Source organism: Tiliqua scincoides, chromosome 5 (genome assembly GCF_035046505.1).
Source record: "Tiliqua scincoides isolate rTilSci1 chromosome 5, rTilSci1.hap2, whole genome shotgun sequence".
In the NCBI taxonomy this organism is placed as follows: Eukaryota; Metazoa; Chordata; class Lepidosauria; order Squamata; family Scincidae; genus Tiliqua; species Tiliqua scincoides.
Genome location: NC_089825.1, coordinates 77,030,558 through 77,049,888, shown reverse-complemented (window position 1 = coordinate 77,049,888; position 19,331 = coordinate 77,030,558). Strand labels below are relative to the sequence as shown.

At 49.5% G+C, this 19,331-nt stretch overlaps 1 protein-coding gene across 2 annotated transcripts in view; it reads right to left on the bottom strand.

Moving 5' to 3' along the window:
• RPL27 (ribosomal protein L27) overlaps window positions 1–19,331 on the bottom strand; it is a 120,503-nt gene that overhangs the window by 62,240 nt on the left and 38,932 nt on the right. Inside the window, exon 1 of one of the 2 annotated variants that reach the window (XM_066628589.1) lies at window positions 13,034–13,037. The exons of the other annotated variant lie outside the window; for it this stretch is intronic. The gene's annotated coding sequence lies outside the window, so the exon portion shown is untranslated. Of the gene's footprint in view, window positions 1–13,033; window positions 13,038–19,331 lie in introns of those variants that run through there. 2 annotated transcript variants of the gene reach the window in all.

The following is a 19,331-nucleotide window of genomic DNA, read 5'->3' as shown; positions in this document are numbered from 1 at the left end:
AGCATTGGGCTGTGAGTAAGTGAGAGGAAGAGGGAGGGATGAAGAATTAGTGATCTTATTGGTTATTGTTATTAGTGATCTCATTGGCTATTGTAGCTTATTAGTAATTGTGTTGGTTCTAACAATCAGGAAAGAGAGTGCTTTTGTTAGGGATCTCATTCTTTTCCTCCTGTCTATACTGATTGAAAGATGAGAACATATGAAAGATCTAGGAAGGACTTCTTAATGGCTTCTACATTCTGAATCTCTCTGATACTGGAGGCAAACTTGGGTAGTTGCCTCTTGCCAGCCAAGGGAGAGTTATCTGAAAAGTGATGCTTGGGACCAGATTAAATGCTTTAAGGCAGCCAACCTTTTCCTTGGCAAATCAGCTCTCAACTCAGTTTCCTTTGGAGGAGAGACCACAGGAGATTTTGTGGCATTTCAGTTCTATTTGCTTTATCCACAAATCCTATATCTACCTGAAAGGAAGATGAAGAGTTTTTTCAGTAGTTTATCATCAAAATTTGGGAGGTGGGCATCTCGAAAGTGCTTCCAGTTCTGCTACCATCTCCTGGAAGAGAGGCCCCAGGTAGCTGCTGGGCCTGCCACTGCCAGGACCACAAGGAATCGTACACCGGCCATGAGGTCAAGATTGAACAAAGTCTCACCAATCCCTTTCACGCTCCTTTCTTTGTGCTGAAGGCTGATAAATACTTCCTTTGCTGTAAATACTGGAGGCTGAAGTCAAAACCTCTTCTTCTTTCAAAGGGCATTTTGGGGGTGGAAAAATTAAGTTGAATGTGGCTGTTTTCGTCATCCCTGATTTATTCGGACTCTATTGTGGGGGGAAGGGGGGCTTTTCTTCACCAGGCTTATTAGTCTTGCTTTCTAGCTTCATTTATTTCCATGAATGACACCACCACTGAGGTGCCAGGGGTGTGACTAGGGTCTGCAGTGGGTGCATGCCGAAAACACCCCTCAGGCGACCCCTGGCTGAGCTTGGCTAGGGGTTGGGGAGGCTGCAGTCCAGTGCGTAATGCATAAGAAGGTGGCAAAGAATGATTGACTATTAGTAAAGAATTTATATCCAAAGTGCGTATTGAATACCGGCTTGGAGTAAAATACATTTTGTGTTTAACCTTTCTCTTTTTAGGGGAATCATCATCCATTCGTGGCTGTCTTACTTTTGGACAAATACATTATGCAAGAACAGCATCTGCGGAGACAAAAGGGCTCAAGATTAAGACAGAAGACCCCCTGATAGAATAAGGTGGGTACCCCCCTGAGTGCATCCCTTAATCTCAAGTAACTCCAACTGGACACTTCCAGTTGTGTTGCTTTGTCCCTCTCTGTCCTTCATAACTGGCCAGAGATTTTTATTGAGACCAGACCCAGAGAACAGGAGGCCATCCACAGACATGAAGAGACAGCTACTTTCCTCCATCCAATCCCAGGACTTTATTGCTGTTGCCTGAGCTTCGCTTGTGTTCTGCTGCATTGCATGGGTGTTGGGGCATGTTTGGCCCTCTCATTCTCATGTGCCCCAGACAGTGTATCATCCTGAGGTGTTATCAGGCATCCCCTTGAAATGTGCTGTCCCTCTCAGTCTTAAGCAATGCAGAAGCCTCTGGGAGGACTCTCTTCTGAGAAGGACTCCTCATCTGATTCTGTCTCTGGAAGTTAACCAATCTCTGGATGGCCAGTAAACCCAGGGCAAGAGGATGTTGCCAGTTCCACTGTTTAGCAACTCTCCATTGCTCTATTCTAGGTTGGAACTATCTTGAATCCTGTTCTTTCAGAGGGATCCAGGGAACAGCAGTTTAGAAATTAAGAAGAATAAAGCCCTTGTAGAACCAGCATAAGATGAAATAAGGCTTAGAAGGCAGTCCAAAGAAGAGGATGTTTGCAAGGTGCTGTTTAAAACCATCTGTACAAGGAAATGCTGAAACTCTTTGGCTTTGGGATCACTTTTAGAGGTGGGTTGGAGTCTACCATCAGGTGGTGGTGGTGGATGAAGAGAAGGAGAAATTGTTGGGAGAGAAGGAGAGGATGATGATATTGATTGTATTTTATAATCCACAGCATCCACCTGGTAGGAGAGATGACCCAGGATCAGATGAAAGAAAGTCCAGCGAAGCCAAGCTTGAAGTTGTGGCTGCAGGAAGGGAGCATGCAGCCATTTGTAACCAAATTGCCAGATCCGATTTCAAGAACATTAAACAGGTACTGTGGAGAGGTGATTCCTGTCCTGAGGAGTTGTAACTGACAAAGAACCAGTGAACTGTGACATTTGGAGTAAAGGAAATGTGGGAGGGGCTAGAGCGACCCTATTGGACTCTACTGCGTGGAGTCCAACTCTCATCTTCTCTGTCTCGCCCCTTGCTCTCCCTCAGGCAGTGATGAAAGATGCCCTGCTCAGATCGGAGCCTGCACCCGCCTTCCTGGCTACAAGGACCATCACATATGAACAAAGATGAAATGTCTCCAGTGAACATCTCTTCACAGTAAAAAGGCATTGTCAGGGTGGGGGAAATGATGAACCAGGGTAGGAATGCATCATTGTGCAGGCAAGGAAACAGAACTGTTCAAGCCCTGGGAAAAGACACAGAGGAAGTTGATATTCTGCAAGAAAGGAAGGGATGTCTCACTGCCCTGGTCTCTACACAGGCAGTTCAACAAGTAGTAGTAGCAGTAGCAAAAAGAATTGGGAAATGTTGATTTTGAGAGGGGCAAGAGAAGACCATTTAATTCCCCCACCCCTGAGCATCTAAGAATCCAACTTTCTTCCCTTTTCATCTGCACCAGGAAATTCTCAGTTGTGGAAGAAGCTTCACTTCACTGCAGATCTAAACCACTTGTTGGTGTTTGGAGCCCAAAGTTCTCACCTTCCTGCAGGTGAGGTTTCATGATCTCCTGCCCACTACCCAGTTACGTACCTACCATTAGGTCTGATGGGGCAAATGCCCCATGTGTGAGCCTCTGGAATCCCACAGAAGCCTCTCTGAGGCTCCTGACGGGGTTGGAAATTGTGCTTCCGCTTTCCTGGAAGCAGTTTATAGCATGGGGGAACGTCAGAGAGGCTTCTCTGACGCAGGCTTAGGTCGCATGAGGCTCTGTGAGCCTCAGGTGAGTAGGGAGGGAGAATTTTCACACCGGGGGGCACCAACAGACCATGGGAGGGCTCCATTGTGGACCTTTGCCCCAGGTGTGGGGCTGGGGAGGTCCACCATTGCCACGACCAGATGCCCAAATGCCTGGATAGCTGTCCCTCTTCACACAGTGTCCTCTTTTTTCTTCCATCCAGCCTTCCCTCAAATGGGAACAGAGCTTGCACTCTTCTTACCGACTTTAAGGATGCTCTTTCCTGTCTTCAAGACCTGAGGGTGACTTAGCAGGACAACACTTATCAGCGCTGAAACAAATACTCCTGCTGGCCAGGGGGCATTATGCGACCCACAGAGAAGGAAGAGGCTAAGGAAAGCAGCCTTACGATGGCTTTCTCTTTGGAACATTCAGCATCTTGCTGCAGGGCTGGTTTGGGCAGCACCCAAAGACACAACACCTTGTGGGAACTGACAAGGTAAACACATGGAGGAGAAGGTGTGGCAAATGCTCCTTCCATTTCAAGCAGGGATGGAGAAAGCCTGCCCAGGGACAATTGCCCTTCAGCCAGGGCCTAAGAGAAGGGGGTTAAGGGAGTAATTTGTACCCGGGCCCAGGGTCAAAAAGGGGGCCCAGGAGCCAAAGTGTTTGGTTTTCCATATTACAGTATCTAGCTGCTGATGCCACATGGGTGGGTGGAGCTGGACTCCAAAGACTTTTCCAACTGTCTCCACCCTCACCCTCCCTTCCCCATTGTGCTCACCCTGCCCTGTTCTGCTGCACCCCTCCCCCTTTGCAAAGGGGCCCAAATGAAACTTCATACCCCCTGATAAAATTCCTCTCAGAGGCCCCACCTTCAGCCACAACAGGATCATCCACTTTGCTCCTCTGGGGCTCTCTGTCTCAGCAGGTAAATTAAAGATGCAGAAACACCATCATACCACATCTTTTGCTTTTACTGCTGAGTGGCATTAAGCACAATCTCCAGGTCCATGAAGAACTGCTTGAACAGAGAAAGAAAATTGAAGATTGCAAGACCTAAAACGGAAATCCTTGGACACAGGTTATTAAGATACTCAAAGAGAAGAGTTCACCCTGACCTTCTAGTCTTCTGATCCTGGCTGGGACTGTGGAGGGGTCTGGCCACTTTTAGCCTTTACTTACCCCCATTATCCAGATGGAAACCAGGGAGCTCTGTTCATGCCATTTACCCAGTGAAGCCAAAACAGAAGCTTTTTTCCCAGGACATATAAAACAGGCACAGGGAGCCCCTGACTAAAACTGCAAAAGAAGTTAGGCTTTAAACCTCCCTTGCCTTTCACTGCAACTCTTATCTGGGTTGTCCTCAGGCAATATGGCATTTATAGGGGAGAAAGATTCCAAAATGTAAGGACCAATAAAATGATCAAAGTCATGTCTAATTGGGTCCAGCTACCAACAGCCCAAGTCACTGTCTCCCAAAATCCCAAATGTACCATAGAACAAATATGGCCCTTTCTTAGAAGAATTCACAGCCAAAAGGCAAGTACAGAAGTAGCCATTACCATTTGCTCTGGGAACCCCAGCACAACCCTGACCCATCCAACCCAGCCTCCTCCACTTGTCTGGTGACCAACCCTCCTAGCTCCTTTCCAAAATCAAAAACATAAGTAACTCTTCTCTTCAATTCTCTTCTCTCCAGATGACATTATATAAATATATTGATGACCAAGAAGGAGATGTGAGCCAACATTCAGAACCTGAGTGCCGTACCTCAGATGTCCCAGCTGGAGTAACATGAAGACTTTAGGCAATGAGGATTTTTCTGAAACCAGGGAAGAATTGGGGGTTCCCACAGCCTGGATATGGCAAGCTTAGGAGTTGTTCTCCCTCTGCCCAAGAAACCAACTTCTCACCAAAAGTAAGGCAAAAAAACTAAAAAGAACATTGCATGAACTGGAGGACAACTATAAAAATGGGGGGGGGGAATGAGAAAGAAACATGAAAAACAAAAGAGAGTACACAGACTGAGAGAAAAAGACAGGTGGACAGAAAAACAAAGGTCTCTGGAAACAAAAGCAGAAGAAAGAGAGAAAGAAAGAGGACATGTCAAAACACTTTCCTGCAAGTTTTAACACAGCCTCTTTCTCTTTTCTTGCAAGGAAGAAAAATTGATTCAAGTGAGGCAGAAGGTGGGAAATTCAGGCAGGATGGAAGAAAGAACGGAAGACAAAATAAATCAGAAGAGAGGGAGGTGGTGGGAAACTGAGGCTATGGAAAGGAAGCCAGAGATAGGAGGTGAATAGATAGAATAGAAACTAAGGCCCTGATCATATGAAACATGGGCAAAAATACTGCTGTTGTGTTTAATATCTGCTGAAGGGCAGCCTGCTGGCCCCTGTGGGGCTGCAAGGCTGTGGTAGGAAGATCTCAACTAAATTAATGCATAACAAGAAGAAGTAAAAGGGAGGCAGATGGTAGGAGATTGAAGCAGAATTGATACAGAGGCAAACTGTGGCCAAGTTGAACCTGTCCACATGAGAAAGAAAAAGAGAGAGACAGATGGTGGGAAGTTGACTGAAGAAGGAAAGGGGGAAGGAATAAAAAAGAGCTAAGCAGTGGGAAGCAGAAGCAAAACTGAAGAAAGAAAGGAGCAAAAAGAGAAATGAGGGAGAAGGAAGCAGTGGCCAAACTGAGCCTGAGAATGTAAATAAGAAGAGAAGGGATAGAGATGAGCTAACAGGTGGAAAGAAGAAAAGAGTAAGACACAAGTAAGCAGGGGTCAATTAGAGCCTAGTAATGTAAGAAAGAAAAGAAGGAATAAAAGAGAGCTCAGCATGGGCATACTAAGCATATAAAACAAGACAGAATAAAGTATAGCTCAGTGTAGCCAACTGAACCTGAAAAGAGAAAGAGAGAATGGAGGGAAAAGGGAGAGCTCAGTGTGAAGAAAGGAAGAGTCACATGTAGATATAGTTGTGGTCAGTAAGAGCCTGATAATGACACGAAAAGAGACCGAAGTGCAGCCACATTGAATGAGTCTGTTAATATAGATACAAAAAAAGGGGGAATAAGAGAGAGCCTACTTGGAAGCCCAAGAAGGGAATAAGGCACACAGAAGTGGTGGCAAATTGGGAGTGACAATGTAACAAAGGAAAGGAGGAAGAAAAGGGAGCTTAGTGTAGTCAAATTGTTGGCCCTAAGGAAAGAAAAATGTGGAATAAAGAAGAACTCAGTGGGAAGGGGGGGGAAGAAGAACACACAGGTAATTTAAAAAAAGGAAATGAAGAAATAAAAGAGAGCCAAGTGTGTCCACACTGAGCCTGATAATGTAGCAGGGCAAAAAAGGCAGAAGAGCTCATTGATGGGAAAGAAAAAACAGAATAAGATATAGGAAAGTACTAGTCAATTTTAACCTGGTAATGTAAGAATGAAAGGAAGAAATAGTGTGCTCAAACTCTGCCTAAAGGAATAGGATAAGAAGTGGCCAAAATGAACCTCATAATGTAAGAAAGAAAAGAAGGAATAAAAGAGAGGCATGTGTCCACACTGAGCCTGATAACACAGGGAGGAAAAGCTGGAATATAGGAATGCTCACTGATGACACAGGTAAGTGTTACTTAGTTTTATCTTGTTAATGTAAAAATGAAAGGACTCAGGTCAGGACTAGCCAAACAGAGCCTCATAATTGAAAAAAAGAAATGAAGGCATAGAAGAGAGCTGGGTGTCCACACTGAGCCTGGTAACGCAGGGAGGAAAAGGTGGAATATGGGAATGCTTACTGATGACACAGGTAAGTGGTAGTTAGTCTTAGCCTGTTAATGTAAGAATGAAAGGTCAGGACTAGCCAAACAGAGCCTCATAATTGAAAAAAGAAATGAAGGAATAAAAGAGAGCTGGGTGTCCACATTGAGCCTGATAACATGGGGAGGAAAACGTGGAATATGGGAGAGATCATTGATGAGAAAGAAAAACAGAATAAGACACAGGTAAGTGGTTGTTAGTCTTAGGGTGCAATCCTAGTCTTAGGGCGCAGTGCTGGAAAGCACTGACATAAGGGGTTAAGATTGCACCCTTAGCCTGTTAATGTAAGAATGGAAGGAAGGAATAAAAGAGAGCTGGGTGTCCACACTGAGCCTGATAACATGGGGAGGAAAAGATGGAATATGGGAGAGCTCATTGCTGAGAAAGAAAAAAATGGAATAAGTGGTAGTTAGTTTTAGCCTGTTAATATAAGAATGAAAGGAAGGAATAAAAGAGAGTTTAGTTTGACAAATGAAGCCTGATAATGTAGGAAATGCTCACTGGGGAAGGAACAGGGAAGAAGAGGCCAAAATGAGATGGATAAGATAAAACAGAGAAGAAAGCAGAAGGCAGAGCCATGAGTGTTCCAATTGCAGGGATGGGAACTTGAGTCAAGTGACTCAAGTCCGAGTCGCGAAAATGAGCGTTTTTTGCTGACTTGTGCAGACTCGAGTCACGCATGTCAAATACTCGGGCCAACACTCAAGTCTGAGGTTCCTGACTCAGGAGTCACCATGAACTTGGGCGACTCGGGTCGCCCACAAATGGCTTGGGATTGCGCCGCCTCCGTCTCACCCAAAAGACCTCTTGCATTGGTTTGGAAGCTGGGATTTGTGCATGCGAGCAGAAACAACCACAGCAGGGAACGTTCTGTTGAGAGACGGGCCGGGGGTGGTGGAGGAAAATGGTTAATGTTTTTGTTTTGTTTTGGCTTAAAACTTGCAGGGTTGCTGTTTGCAGAAATAACCATTGTAGCTGGGTGGGTACCCCCCGTGAGGGTCCTGCACTTGTACAGAACATGGGGAGGGAGAAGCTTTCTCTTGTCTCCTGGGCCATCCATTGGACGGAAGATGTGTGTCTCTGGGAGAGGGAGGGGGAAGGAGGAACCATTTTCGCCATAGGTACAAGTGGGTTTTACAAGTGGGGGGGAGATGGGCTGGAAGAGCTGAGGGGAAGCTGGTGGGGAAGCAGTTCCTGGAGGGATAGAAAAACAACCACCCATGACAGGGCTGTTTTCTTCTGCTCAGGGGTTGCTTTAATGGTACGCACAGCAATTCAGAGCATTTCCCTAAAATATTTTCGTTAGCAGCCCAGTAGCTTCAGCTGAGGTGGTTTGGGTTCCTTGCATCAACTCTGATCTCTCATCGTTAGCCAGCCAAGGCAATGATATAACACTTTCTTTTAGAGACTGCATTAGGCAGCTAGAGATGTAACAAGGAAAGAAAGACAGAAGATTAGAATTTGCTAGTCTACTCTCAGCTCCAGCAGGCAGTGATCTGGTGTGCTTTTCTGCAGCACAGAAAGTCAGGGTCTTCAGTCTGTCCTCTCTCTCTCTCCCCCCCGATTGGGGGTAAGGGGTGAAGAAGCTCAAGCTCAGCTTCCCTCCACCAGCCAAGACAAGCATTCTGTTTTTGGGGGCTCTCACACCCCCAGCTTATGATTAATTTAGAATATTGATTGCTTTCTCTCATCTTATCGGCCAGACACTGGGTTTTTGAAATCTATCCTCTATCTCTAATAGTAGGCAATACATACCTTGCCTCCAGAAGGAGGGGGGCTTGCTAGAGCCACCAGTTGATAGGGTGGGTCACATTATAGTATGTAGGGTTGACCGGAGGCAGCCATCCACTGTGCAGGGGACAACCACTTGCCAGTGGATAACAATTTCCGAAGAATTATTCATAATAATATTATTATTTGCCTACTGAGACACTGGGATACAGACTCGTTCAAAGTCTCGTAGAACTCACCCCTCCTCACTGCTGTCTCTGATTCTGGAGTAATGGATCCTTCCTTTCTCCCAGGAATCTACTATATTTTGGCCGGTCCCCTCCACTGGTCCTGCCCAACACAAAGAGGCAGGCACCAGGCAGGCTGTTCTGGCAACAAATTAGAAACCTTCCAGAAAAACACTGCATTTTTTCTTCCCTTTCCTGCTGATTCTCTTGAGATACATAAGGAAAGTACAGTCAGTGTGTAGAGCTGAGCATCGGAGCCTCATTTTTCCTAAGAGCTGCAAGCATCCGATTAAGTCCAGCTGCCCTTCAGCTGCACTTCCAGACCTGACATCCTTCTCACCCCGGCGTCCTGCCTGGGTGAGCAGTAGAGCCCGTGTTTGGCTGCATCTCAACCCCCAAACCAGGCTTTGAAGGCCAGGCAGCTTAGACTGCATACTGCCCACTCAGTCCTTGCTTCAAAGCAACAAGTTCTTGCAGGGTGAGGACACTGATTCTCTTGGGTTCACCAACCTGCAGAAACTTGCCAACGATTGCACCTCTGCTCAGTGCGTTTTCTGCCAGACCACCATCAGTGGCAAATCGTCCTCCAACTTCCTGAGGCATCTCAAGGCCTGTCATCTGGCAAAGTTGGAGGAGTTTGAGTGTTCTGTATGCACACATGCTGCTGCTGACATGCCCTCCCAGAACACACTAATTGATCATTGGGTGTTCCCTCCCTCTGTCGTTGGTGGAAAGGCCACAATTTCAATGCTACTGAGAGGAGTTCAACACTCTTTGTTGAGAGATGAACAAAAAGCTGGTTTGTGTTGAAATAGACGGTACTCTGTGGCTGAAGCTGACTTCTCCAGCCTTCTGGTCCAGGCTGGCAATGTGGTTCTGACCCTCAACCTCTGCTAGGACTGGAAAATGCACAGTTTCCTCAGAGTGACAGCGCATCCGATCATGGACTTTGAGCTGAAGACCAGATTGCTTGCTTGCCAATGATTTCGGATGAGGCATACCGGTGCAAACATCTACAAGGTCTTTGAAGGGATGTGCCCCTCTTTCCAGATCAAGGAGAAGGTGCAGTACGTGGCAACAGACAACACAGGCAACATGGTGAAAGTGTTCACAACAGACTTCCCTTCCCAGGAGAAGTGGCCCAACAGCCAGGAGCATGAGGCCAGCCTTCCTGAGGTGGACGGGGGTGCCAGCATGGACAACACAGACCTCTGGCACGATACAGATGACCATGTGGATATTTCCCTCTTGCATCAGGTGGCGTTGGTGGACACAAGGAGCTTTTTGATGAGGATGCCGTGCTTTCCCACTGTTTCAGTGAGGGCATGAAGGAGGACAAGATCCAGACAGCCGTTGCCAAGGTGTCAAAGATGTGTGGTCTGCTGCACACCAGCACCGTCTTCAAAGACACATTTAAAAGAAGCTTTCTGGTCAGTGTGAGCATTGCACAAGTCACCAGCAGTGCTGGAACAGCACCCTGCACTGCATCAATTCCTCCCTGGCTCTTAAGGAAGAGTGGCTGAGGTCGGTGTTGGACAAAGCGAGCCACTCCAGCTTGAAATCTTCTCTCAGGGAGTGCACACAGCTGAAAGAACCGAGTGAGGTTCTGCGACCCTTGCTAGAGGTCACCCTGGCCATGGAGTCAGATAGGGAGGTGACCGTTTCCATGGTGGTGCCCTTCGTGGTTGGACTCTATTGCCACCTGCAAAGACTACAGCCTGTTCACTTGGAGCAGGTGGTGGTGGCTTTGAAGAGGAGCCTGAAAGCCCGCTTTGGAGGCATTTTGGTGATTGCCGGTTTGATGCCCACGCCACAGGGTCCACGGGATACACCGCTCAAGTTCAATGAGCAGCTCCCAACACCAGCAGTTCTGTGGCCTGGTTCTTCATAATTTTCTGAAAAGGTCAGTACAGTTCGTGATGACCAGCAAGGGAGGCCATGACACCAAGGTCCATGTCCCCAAAGAAGAACCTGAATGTCCTCTTCTTCCTCTTTCTAAGAATACACAGAGGTCGACGATGCTGAGAATCCTGCTGCTGCCACCTCTGGCACAGTCTATTTCAAGTGAGAGATGTGCCTCTACAGTGATCTGGTCAAGCAAAGGGCCAACTGCTGTCCCAGAGTTGTTACAGTTCTGGAGAAGTCACTGCAGGGAGCCCTGCCTGCTCAGCACGGCCACTCTTAGACTGTTCCTGGTCCTGCCAGCCCTGCTCCCCTTCAGCGGGCGTTCAGGCAAGGCCTGGTGATGAGCCCTCACTGCAGCAGGCTGGGGGTCAGTCTCCTAGAGAAGATTGTCTTCCTGAAGTGCAATGAAGAAAAGTTTCCCTGATGACCAGTCCGTGGTTCTGCTGCTCTTCAGTAAATGAAACTCTGTTCTGTTCTGGCCCATGTCTGACTGCTTCCTGTCCATTGCACTGTGGTAGGGACTTGAGGGAGGAGAAAGTGCCTCAGCTGTCTGCACTTCACCTCCATTGGACTCTGCTGTGGCGGACAAGCTGGTACCAGCCACGGTCAGCATCAGTCTCTCTGCCTTTCTCCCTGAACCCGCCTGCTGCGCTCACTCACTGCACTCTTGTGCTGAATTCTCTTACTAGACCCCAGCCCCATGTAGTGGGTATCTTTCTAACCTGACTGTCTCCATGTGGACCAGGTTCACTGTGTCCAGGTCTGCACAACTGCATAATTGTGTAGGTGCAATTGTGGCCCCAGCCGAACCCAGGCTCAAGGCCACTGCTACCGCTGGGCACAGCTGCCCCCTGAGAAAGGAAGGGAGTACATGACACCCTTCCTGTCTTTCCAGAACGAACGTGCTGCTCTCTTTGTCTTTCAAACAAAGCTGAGCCCACCACCCTTGCCTTGGTCAGACCTCTCCTTGGAGATCCTTTGCAGATGGTTAGCATCACATGACTCTCTCCTCTTTCTGGGGGTTTATCCACAGGGCTGTGTTTGTCAAGAGCTATTCCTTCCCCGGAAGAAGGGAAAACCGCCCTTCTCTACCTGCCTCTACCAGATGGTTTTGAGCGCACTGCACACCCCTCCTGTATGTATTCCAGAAGTGACAGACCTTGGGCCCTTGTCGTGATCGTCTCCCCACCTCATCGACCATTCCTATCATATCATGTCAAAGTATAGCACTGTATGCCAGAAACTCCAGACTTCCTTTATGTAGGACCTCGCCTGTTGTTCCTCAGCTGCACATGCACACAGGGTGTGTGCGTGAAGCAAGACAGCCTCTTCAGGGTTGGGTCCATATACTGCCACCCTCATACTGCTCTGTACTGTGGCATCACAGGCCCACTGACCTTGGGTCTTCATCTTCAAGGTCTGCCATTGACCCTTCCCTTCCTATCATATCATATTGTAGCACAACCTTCCTGTATTCCGGAAAAGAGAGGCTGCCAGTATGTAGGACCTTGCTGGGAACCGTTGCTGCTAGTGCCTTAGACCACTGGGTCATCTGAGTACTTTGCTGTCTCCGCCTCTGCCACAAGTCATTGGCTGGGCCACTGAGATGCTGGTCGAGGTGGGACTCTTGGCCTGACCCAGGGTGCCTTTGTGCATGTTTGGAGGTTTACTTGCTGGGGGGTGGGATTTCCTGGCTGGGTGCTGGCAATTCTGTCTCCTCTAGGCCAACTCCAATTATTCTTGCTGGAGCTAGTGCTGGTCCAACCATGGTGACGTCCATCCACTAATGCGTCAGCCCTGCTTGTCCTGGACTCTCTGGAATGCCTGACTGACTGTCAGCCTCTGTGTCTGTGCCACTTCTGATTCCCCAGGGCAGTGCCCTCCCTTGGCGCCATGGGTTGCAATGTACCACATCTTGCGCACTTCCGTGGGAGGGGGCCAGCCCTAATGGAATGCAATGCAGTGTGGGACCGCATTCTTTGCACCTGATTACAGGTCAGCCTCTCTTTTTGGGGAGACCGAAGGCATGTCTGAGCCACACAACTGGGACATTGGTTCCCCTGCCTCTGGACCACACTAAAGGTCGGCCCATCATTACTGGATGACTGGAGGCGTGTCTCTCAGTGGCACTCCTGGCACTTCTCCTGCCTCCACTTCTTCCTGACACTGATGCACAGCGTCCACCCATGGTGACATATGTTGCTGTGTCAGCCCCGCCTGTCCTGGGTCCACCAGAGTGCCTGACTCTCTCTGCCTCTGGCCCATGCCAGTTCCTGGCCCTGGTGCAGCCCTTCCTTTGGGGCTGAGGCTTCTGCAGGAAGCGGCACTATCTGCAGGCATTCAGAGTGGATCATGAAGCTCAAAAACCTCAAAGATGACTTGCTGGTGGCAAGTGCCTGGGCTCCCTGCCCGCTCCTCCCCCTCTCTCCCCACCATACGTATCAGAGTACACCCCTCCTATCTTCCAGCAACAACAGGCTGCCACCTGTGATTCCAAAAACAGTTGGTCTGCTGACCGGGCCTAGGCCAGATGCCTGCCTGGTGGTCCCAGGCACTTACAGATGCTTTATTGTTCAAGAATTCTTTGCAGGTTTCCTATGGCAGGTGGCCTCCCTGCTTATCATTGGAGTTGCTGCATCACCATCCTGCCCCCCACGGGCTTGTGTCTTTCCTTCCTTCCTGTGAAGGAGGACTGGGAGAGACTGTACACTTCCCATCTCGGAGAACACCCCCTCCTTTCTTCCAGAAACGCCTCCAAGCATGGCACTGCATGAGGAGGAGGTCTGGGGCCCCACCTGAACCACTGGGCACTTTGCTCAAAGGATGAGTGGAGCGCACAGCTGCATCCATTCTGCTGCTTGAATAGTTTTTTGAAACTGTCTCAGAGAACACCCCTCCGCATCGTGGAGAACACCCCCCTTTCTCCCAGAAACATCAGGTTGCCTGTAACTGTCAGTCACTGTGTGACTGAGCACAATGTTGTGTCTCTAGCCTCCCTTGATTCGGCCTGCCTGATGGGGTTTACGGAGCTCCTCCTGGTGCTGCCAACCACTATTTCATGCAGTAAGAGTGCCACCCGTGCCCTTTTCCACCCCTGGGGTTCTGGCCACGCCGGCGGCAAGCAATCAAGTGCCCTCCCTGCTGCTGCTGATTGTGTGGTTGGCGGAGGGGACTGGGGTGGGGTGTGTGCACCGCGCATCATTCTTCCCTGTTCCTTCTCACTGTCCTCCTTCTCCCATAGGCTTTGTGAAGGTCCCTCTAATCAGCCTGCCACCATGGGTGTGGATAAAAGGGGGGGGTAGAGTGACTGGGTCTCCCTCTGTCTCCTTTTGTTGCTGCTGCTACTCTTCCCATGCACATGTACTTGGACAATGGAGTAGCAGTCATTACTCTGATGAGGTCACCCGCCAGCTGGCCCACCTGCCTGACTGCCTGCTTGTTCCCAGACTGCCTGTGTGTGTGCCTCTGTCCTGTGCCTCCTTTCACCTGTGCGCCATAGGCCAGGCTGCAATCAGTGAATGAATACTGCAGTCCACTCGTGACTCCACAGTCACCTGGGAGGAGGAAGCCCCTGTCTTTGAATGGTGCAAAGAGACTCTTGGGGTTCTGAGTACTCGTAGAACTGCAAAGGAGGAGTGGGTGGGTTGTAAGCTATCCTCCCAGCTGCTGCGGATGAGAGACGCATCTCGCCCACCTGCCTGCGGCCGCTGCTGTTGAGCCCTTGTTCGCTCGCTTGTGCTGCCCCCGTGTCCTCCTGCCTTGCCAAGCTGGGATGCATCCTCCCTCCCGTCCTCCCTGTAGGTCCACTCGTGCCTCTGATGTGAAGGGGTGGGTTTTGTCACAGCTGGGGTGGGATAATATAGAGGAAACCGATCGGCATGTTCTGCACTACTGCCTTTCCGATGGGATGGGCAGGGATAGCAGGGAGTGTTTAAAGAGAACTCTGAAATACACACACAGCCTGGCAGCAGCCCCGTTTTCTTTTAAGGGAAATATTCATGACTTTTTTTAGGACTTGTTTTTGAGTCGAGTTAAGGGGGGTGGAGACCCACAACTCGACTCGAGTCAAGCCATGTTGGACTCTCCCATCCCTCTACATGAGCAATTTGAATATGGCAACTACTTGCCTTGTCTTATTTCTTTTTCTTTTTTCCCACTATGGTGTCAGATTCCATTTTCAGGTTTGACACACTGAGCTCTCTAATATGCCTTATTTTAATACCTTACATTACCAGGCATTGTGTGGTCACATTTGCTTTTCTGTACTCCTTTTCCTTCAGCTATTTGTGGCCACTGCTTACCTGGATCTCTTTCCCACTCAGTTCTCCCTCATTTCTCCTCCTTTTCCCTACATCATCAGGCTCAGAACCCAATCCTATGGGCTATAAGTAACTGCACTGTGGCCACAGCGCAAGCTCTGGTTGTAAGAAAGGGCCATAAACCCTGGCAGACCTGGAACAGGGGTCAGGATGTAGTGGAGGCCTGCTTCACGGCCCCCTTTACCTCTGGGGCATAAACCACCCCCTCCCCGCCCTTCCCACCCTGAACCCTGAAGTGTAAAGTCAGGCACATTGGGGCAAAAAATCAAAACTTCACATATAGGCTAATGGGTTCTGAGCTGTCTGTGACAGATCAGGAGAGAGATCTTGGGGGCGGGGGGGTGGACAGGTCGATGAAAGTGTCAACCCAATGTGCGGCGGCAGTAAAGAAGGCCAATTCTATGCTTGGGATCATTAGAAAAGGTATTGAGAACAAAACGGCTAATATTATAATGCTGTTGTACAAATCGATGGTAAGACCACACCTGGAGTATTGTGTCCAGTTCTGGTCGCCACATCTCAAAAAGGACATAGTGGAAATGGAAAAGGTATTGAGAACAAAATGGCTAATATTATAATGCTGTTGTACAAGGGATGCAAGGGAGGACACCAGCATGCAGGTCTCTTGTTATCTGGTGTGCTCCCTGGGGCATTTGGTGGGCCACTGTGGGATACAGGAAGCTGGACTAGATGGGCCTATGGCCTGATCTTATGTTCTTATGTTCTTATTAACACCCCTTTCCCACTTCCAGAATGCCATTTCGTTACCCTAACCTCTGCCCGTCCACTGCCCAGTGCAACACTTACCTGCCTCTGTGGCCTTCAGATAGGATGTGGCGTCTGCAGGACGGTGCAGGTCTTTCTTCCAGTGCTGCTTACTCTCTGCTCTTGGAAAACACTTTATGGAAAGCACTCACTAGAGGATTGGGCTCTGAGTCTCCTTCCTTCCTTCCTGCTTTGTCCAGTTCAATTTGGACACACTTAACTGTTTTTCATTCCTTTACATTATCAGGCTCAGTATAGTTTTTTTTTATTCCTTGTTTTCAGTCTTACATTATCAGACTGTATTTGGCCACTGCGTACCACTTCCAGGACTTTATCAAGCTCGTTTGCACACCACTTTCCTGGACCTTCTTCCTTGATTTCTTTCCCATGGAGGTTTCCCTTATTCCTCCTTTTCTTCCCTATTTTATGAGGCTTAGAAGTCCAAATAAAGCCCTCTGTTTTACAATCTTTTATTTCATACCTTATGAGCCTGGGTTTGCCCACACATAGCTCTGCATTTTTCCACTTTTCTCTCTTACTTTATGGGGCTCAATTTGGTCTCTGCTCACTTGTGTTATTCCTTTTTGTAAAAAAAAGTTACTCCTGTTTTTCCTTTTCCACCAAGTTCTCTCACACTCCTCTTTTCCTCTCCTATGTTATTAGGTTCAATTTGGCTACACTGATCTCTCTTTTAATCCTTTTCTTTTTCATATTATGAGGCTCTATTTGACAGGGATGGGCGAGTCCAGCACAGCTTGACTCGAATTGAGTCGCGAGTCTCCACCCCCCGCAACTCAACTCAAAAACAAGACCTCACAGGTGGACTTTCCGAGTCGCTCAGAGCGTTTTCATGACTCAAAAAGACTGGAGTGAAGGGTTTTCTCCTTTCAAAACTCAGCTACGGTTCCACTGAAGAGAAGGGGCTGTTGCCGGGCTGTGTGTGTATTTCAGAGTTCTGTTTAAACACTCCCTGCTATCCCTGCCCATCCCATCGGAAAGGCAGTAGTGCAGAACATGCCGATCGGTTTCCTCTATATTATCCCACCCCAGCTGTGACAAAACCCACCCCTTCACATCAGAGGCACGAGTGGACCTACAGGGAGGATGCATCTCAGCTTGGCAAGGCAGGAGGACACGGGGGCAGCACAAGCGAGCGAACAAGGGCTCAACAGCAGCGGCCGCAGGCAGGTGGGCGAGATGCGTCTCTCATCCGCAGCAGCTGGGAGGATAGCTTACAACCCACCCACTCCTCCTTTGCAGTTCTACGAGTACTCAGAACCCCAAGAGTCTCTTTGCACCATTCAAAGACAGGGGCTTCCTCCTCCCAGGTGACTGTGGAGTCACGAGTGGACTGCAGTATTCATTCACTGATTGCAGCCTGGCCTATGGCGCACAGGTGAAAGGAGGCACAGGACAGAGGCACACACACAGGCAGTCTGGGAGCAAGCAGGCAGTCAGGCAGGTGGGCCAGCTGGCGGGTGACCTCATCAGAGTAATGACTGCTACTCCATTGTCCAAGTACATGTGCATGGGAAGAGTAGCAGCAGCAGCAGCAAAAGGAGACAGAGGGAGACCCAGTCACTCTACCCCCCCCCTTTTATCCACACCCATGGTGGCAGGCTGATTAGAGGGACCTTCACAAAGCCTATGGGAGAAGGAGGACAGTGAGAAGGAACAGGGAAGAATGATGCGCGGTGCACCCACCCCACCCCAGTCCCCTCCGCCAACCACACAATCAGCAGCAGCAGGGAGGGCACTTGATTGCTTGCCGCCGGCGTGGCCAGAACCCCAGGGGTGGAAAAGGGCATGGGTGGCACTCTTACTGCATGAAATAGTGGTTGGCAGCACCAGGAGGAGCTCCGTAAACCCCATCAGGCAGGCCGAATCAAGGGAGGCTAGAGACACAACATTGTGCTCAGTCACACAGTGACTGACAGTTACAGGCAACCTGATGTTTCTGGGAGAAAGGGGGGTGTTCTCCACGATGCGGAGGGGTGTTCTCTGAGACAGTTTCAAAAAACTATTCAAGCAGCAGAATGGACGCAGCTGTGCCGCTCCACTCATCCTTTGAGCAGAGTGCCCAGTGGTTCAGGCGGGGCCCCAGACCTCCTCCTCATGCAGCGCCATGCTTGGAGGCGTTTCTGGAAGAAAGGAGGGGGTGTTCTCCGAGATGGGAAGTGTACAGTCTCTCCCAGTCCTCCTTCACAGGAAGGAAGGAAAGACACAAGCCCGTGGGGGGCAGGATGGTGATGCAGCAACTCCAATGATAAGCAGGGAGGCCACCTGCCATAGGAAACCTGCAAAGAATTCTTGAACAATAAAGCATCTGTAAGTGCCTGGGACCACCAGGCAGGCATCTGGCCTAGGCCTGGTCAGCAGACCAACTGTTTTTGGAATCACAGGTGGCAGCCTGTTGTTGCTGGAAGATAGGAGGGGTGTACTCTGATACGTATGGTGGGGAGAGAGGGGGAGGAGCGGGCAGGGAGCCCAGGCACTTGCCACCAGCAAGTCATCTTTGAGGTTTTTGAGCTTCATGATCCACTCTGAATGCCTGCAGATAGTGCCGCTTCCTGCAGAAGCCTCAGCCCCAAAGGAAGGGCTGCACCGGGGCCAGGAACTGGCATGGGCCAGAGGCAGAGAGAGTCAGGCACTCTGGTGGACCCAGGACAGGCGGGGCTGACACAGCAACATATGTCACCATGGGTGGACGCTGTGCATCAGTGTCAGGAAGAAGTGGAGGCAGGAGAAGTGCCAGGAGTGCCACTGAGAGACACGCCTCCAGTCATCCAGTAATGATGGGCCGACCTTTAGTGTGGTCCAGAGGCAGGGGAACCAATGTCCCAGTTGTGTGGCTCAGACATGCCTTCGGTCTCCCCAAAAAGAGAGGCAGACCTGTAATCAGGTGCAAAGAATGCGGTCCCACACTGCATTGCATTCCATTAGGGCTGGCCCCCTCCCAAGGAAATGCGCAAGATGTGGTACATTGCAACCCATGGCGCCAAGGGAGGGCACTGCCCTGGGGAATCAGAAGTGGCACAGGCCAGACACAGAGGCTGACAGTCAGTCAGGCATTTCAGAGAGTCCAGGACAAGCAGGGGTGACACATTTGCAGATGGACGTCACCATGGTTGGACCGGCACTAGCTCCAGCAAGAATCATTGGAGTTGGCCTAGAGGAGACAGAAGTGTCAGCACCCAACCAGGGAATCCCCACCCCCAGCGCGTAAACCTCCAAGCATGCACACAGGCACCCTTGGTCAGGACAACAGTCCCACCTTGACCAGCATCTCAGTGGCCCAGCCAATGACTGGTGGCAGAGGCAGAGACAGCAAAGTACTCAGATGACCCAGTGGTCTAAGGCACTAGCAGCAACGGTTCCCAGCAAGGTCCTACATACTGGCAGCCTCTCTTTTCTGGAATACAGGAAGGTTGTGCTACAATATGATATGATAGGAAGGGAAGGGTCAATGGCAGACCTTGAAGATGAAGACCCAAGGTCAGTGGGCCTGTGACGCCAC